A 4,429-nucleotide genomic window follows, 5' to 3' on the forward strand; every position below is an offset into this window, starting at 1 on the left:
ATAGCCAAAATCCCATAAGCCCTGTACCTCGCATATGCAACTCTTGCGACAAAACCGAATCAGGTGGAATGACTCGTATATGCAAAGTTGCATATGCGAGGCGCTCTTATGCGAGGTTTGACTGTATTGTTAATTATGACAAACAATCATGACCGTCTAGTGTGGATGTGAGAGCATTGCTCGTACTCAATCTAAATCTCCCCTTACAACAAGATGACAGACTGCATTATTACTCGAACTCGATTGTCTTCTCAACACGTGGCGAGGACAGTTGCAATTCCGAACCGGCAGTGTTACAGTGTCTGATAGAACGAAAGAAATAATTTAACTCGTTTTTCCAGTGGTGTCACCTTCAAGCTTCATTTCTTCCAAAGAGTAACGGAAAATTGCGTTGTGTTTCTTTGAAATTTGATTCCCGTTCCATTTGCATTCCCAAGCATCCCACTTGCGGAGGGAAACCTGGCCAAAAGTAATCGGAAACGGATGAATAGCCACTTTCAGCAGACTGTTGCCACCAGCGGCAAAGTCAGTTCATCTTGCTCCAGGACCGTCTCGTGGCGTCGCCCGGCCAAGGAAAAGCAGCACCATCATCGACGTAACGGGCCGGAAGGCGATGGAAAATTGATAGTTTCCCGCCCCTCGCGTTTGCGTTGCAGCCAGCAGCAGCGGTTGTGACGACGGAAGCTTTTCTTTTACCACTGGCGATGGTGCGGGGTTTGGGGGTTCGCGTCCGATGCCGTCATCGTGTAGAACGCAGGAATCGACCACCGTTCCTCCGAGTAAGGTTGGTTGCGGGTCGTGGATGCACTTTGGGTATACACGGGGATAGGGTCACTAGTTACAGGTACGCTAGCTACGCTTTTAACAGCAAAACCATCTTCTACGCGGAGGTCAACTTTTTTTGGAATCTTTTGACTTCCTCACTGATGAAATCCTTTAGGGGAGTATAGGGGGTATACCCAAAAAATAAACTTTTCATGCAAAGCTTGTAGACCTACCTTGATGTATTGATTCAGAATCGAAAACTGAACTTGCGGATTTTGAGATGCTCAACATTCTTGCTTTCTCAGCACTGGCTTAACCTATTGTTGCGTTTAGAATTTTTGTATCCAAATTTGAGTCAAATTAAATCTAAGCAAAGACGAGCGCGCTCCAAGCAATCATTGTTTTGGCCAAAACGCCGAAGTGCGTCCAAACGTGCAAAAGAAACTCACCACTTCGCTCTTGCTCGCGCTGTCAAGCTGCCCGCCAAGCGCGTCGCTTGTGAAGAGAGGGAGAGAAAGGAAAAATCTAAGCAGCTCGGGGGTCGAGGCATCGTGCACAACCACGGCTCGGCCAATGCTCTCTCGCCTGGTCCGGCGGACGGATCGTCCCGTGACGGCCGGCAGGAAAAGTCCGTAACCTTGAAATCAAAACCGCGTGGGTGACCAGCGGCTGTCGCGGAACAACTTGGCGTCTACGATCCGCAGCCAAGCCCGCGGGGCAACGAAACCGGCAGCCAACAACACCGGATTGGACGTCGCGCAAAATAACGGGACTGCGGACCGGAGGAGGAAACACCCCCAGCACGAACGGGGTAAGCTGCAAGATCTTTAATCCGTGGAATCGAAAATCACAACGCCATTCCACAGGGTGTTTTTGACGAGGGCGAACTCATCCCAGTCGGTTTGGATATCGGGCCGCTTGCGAAAGCCCGACAATGGTCCGACATCGGGTCGACACGTGCAGTTTGGAGGCGGATGGTTCGGGGAACGATTCGGGCTGGCCCGTGCGGACCAGGGATTTGACATGCATGCAGTTTCCTGAAGTCCCCGTCAGTGGCGCTGTCAATATTGTTTACGTGTGGTTTTTGAAAAGGTCGTATGACATAATTACATAAATTTTGTTCCCAAATTATGTTTTTGTTAGTTTTTACTATATTTGCATATAAAATCGAGTTAGTTACGAGTATTACGTAAATTTTTCCACATTTAACATTTATTAGATGAATAAATCAAAGTTCTGCTTGACTATTCAAGCAATACAACACAACACACTGAACTAAACTAATCAACTGAATGGCTTAATTACCCTTGAAACAAAATAAAATTAGTTTGATCCGTTATTAAATTTCAGTCTAAAATGATTTAAACTAGCTGTAATTTAACACCAAAACCAAAGTGCTGATTTGCCAACATTAGGTTCTCGATGGTATTAAATGGTTCCCAAGTTCAATTTTGAGATTAAATTTAGGATTAAACGTAAATCTTTTTAAAGAAAAAAGACTGAAAAAAGTTTTTATTTTTATAATTTATGTCCAATGGATTTTATTTTTGTAATTTATGTCAAACGCATACGACCTTTTCAAACGCCACGCGCTAAAAACTTGGTTCGATCTTGGTTCGATTTTGACTTCACTCGCGTTATATGTGGATGACAGTCGTAACGTATCCGTGGTGCGGACCGGTTAAACCGGTCAGAGACAGCGAAAGCTGCTGGAGTCGGCGTGTGACTGCGCGGCACGATCGGGGACCACGGATACCTGGTGGTCGCCGGCGGAGAATGCGGAAGAGGACGCGGAGGCAGCCGCGGAGCGGCGCACGTGGAGGATGCTGTAGCGGGCGAGCGTGAGTAGCGAGGGTGAGAGGAAGAGCGTGAAGAAGAGCGCTAAGAAGAGCGCGAAGAAGAGCGCAAAGAAAAGCCCAAGGAAGAGCGCAGAGAAGAGGGCAACAAGAAGAAGAACAGTTGTGGGTAGAAATTTTGGGTTGAATAGATGTTCTTGCTCAAAATAACGCCTTTTTTATTCGCCATCAACGATCAAAGTTGGACAGAAAGATTTTTTTGTTACACTATTTATATGAAACCGGTCTCATTCGATACAGTTTGATGCCCTATAGGTCGCTATTAGTTCGCAGGCTATGGCAACCCTATCTTGAGATATGGCTACTTGATTGAGTAAAACTATGTCTCTCTTCTGTGAGTTAACTATGTCCGAATCCATCATCTAATCCATTGTTATTTAGGTAATCGATTGTTCTTTCGAACGAGTATTTAATGTTTAAAATCTAAAATAAAATCAACAGGATTAAAAAAAATATCAACTTTCTGACAAAAATAATTATTGGTAATACAAAGTTTTACAGTCATTACAGCCAGTTGTTGCAAACTTTTGCGGTAAAAGTACTTATTAATAATTTCGAGAAAAATTAGAATCCTGCGCTCTAATTAATCGCCGCAGAAAGATAACGTCGCAATGCAATGCATATACGTTGTCTATGGTAACCACAGGTTGTTGATATTTTTTCATGGACACAAACACACAAACACCAGTATTTGTTTACGTTTTGCACTGCGGCTGTCATGCGCTAATTTTCTCTAGTCCTTCGAGATAATCGCCAAAATCTATTACTTCTTAATAGGCGCAATACTTACTTTTAAAGTAGAATACTTTTAGTGTTACAGCAGTTTTTTGTTGTTGTAGGTTTACTGTACTTGCATCTCGAATATGAGCCAGATTGGTTACGACAACTCTCTCAAAGACAGTATGGTGCTACAATGCTTCCAACAAAAGTTACAGAGCGCTCAAGAGAGACATTTCGAAATATTCGGTAAAAAATCATACTTTTTGACAAAGAACTTTGTCCTAAGGTTTCTATACGGGGTGTCAATCCAAAATTTTCGCGAAGCGAAAACGTTACGTGACGAATTCCCCTCTCGGCAAATTTCCCCTCTTTTTGGTGCACGCTGGTTGGTTGAACAATCAGTCAATATAGAGACGTGAGATTGATGTATCTAAAATCACCCCCACTCTACCTCATAATTTTCGGATCGTCGACGCGGCAAAAAGCGAATAAGGAGATGTAGGAGAATGGGTGCAAAAAGGCGGGGCATACGTCCCCGATCTAAATTGACAAAACTCGGCTCGGTCGGTCCCGAAAATTCAGTCTGTTGCTGGCCGTCGACGAGAACACATCAGGACAGGAGCAGATGGCCTGGTGGCCCGTTTGCAGACGGCCTGGAGGCCCGGGAGCAGATAGCCTGGAGGCATGGACACGCCAAGACATGCCAGCCGGCATGAGCGGGAATTGGAATTGGCCTCCACATTTCGGCAGTAGTGGCCACCACCTGGAGTGTCCGGAGGCCCCGGGGATGTTCCGATGGAGGAACATTTGCCGAACCATAAGAGTTGGGGCAATATGGGTATCAAACTTTAGGGTTTTTGATACTGGACATGAAATTTGACATTTCGGCAGTAGTGGCCATCACCTGGAGTGGCCGGAGGCCCCGGGGATGTTCCGATAGGGGGACATTTGCCGAACCATAAGAGTTGGGGCAATATGGGTATCAAACTTTAGGGTTTTTGATACTGGATATGAAATTTGACATTTCGGCAGTAGTGGCCACCACCTGGAGTGGCCGGAGGCCCCGGGGATGTTCCGATAGGGGGACA

At 45.6% G+C, this 4,429-nt stretch overlaps 1 long non-coding RNA gene across 1 annotated transcript; it reads left to right on the forward strand.

The window, feature by feature from the left end:
• The first annotated feature begins 1,184 nt into the window (after positions 1-1,184).
• Positions 1,185-2,768, forward strand: LOC120424585 (uncharacterized). The gene is made up of 3 exons (XR_005606398.2): positions 1,185-1,576; positions 1,632-1,813; positions 2,420-2,768. It is a non-coding gene; the product is annotated as an uncharacterized LOC120424585 (long non-coding RNA).
• The last annotated feature ends 1,661 nt before the right edge of the window (positions 2,769-4,429 follow it).

The sequence above is a fragment of the Culex pipiens genome, chromosome 1 (assembly GCF_016801865.2).
Source record: "Culex pipiens pallens isolate TS chromosome 1, TS_CPP_V2, whole genome shotgun sequence".
Taxonomy (NCBI): Eukaryota; Metazoa; Arthropoda; class Insecta; order Diptera; family Culicidae; genus Culex; species Culex pipiens.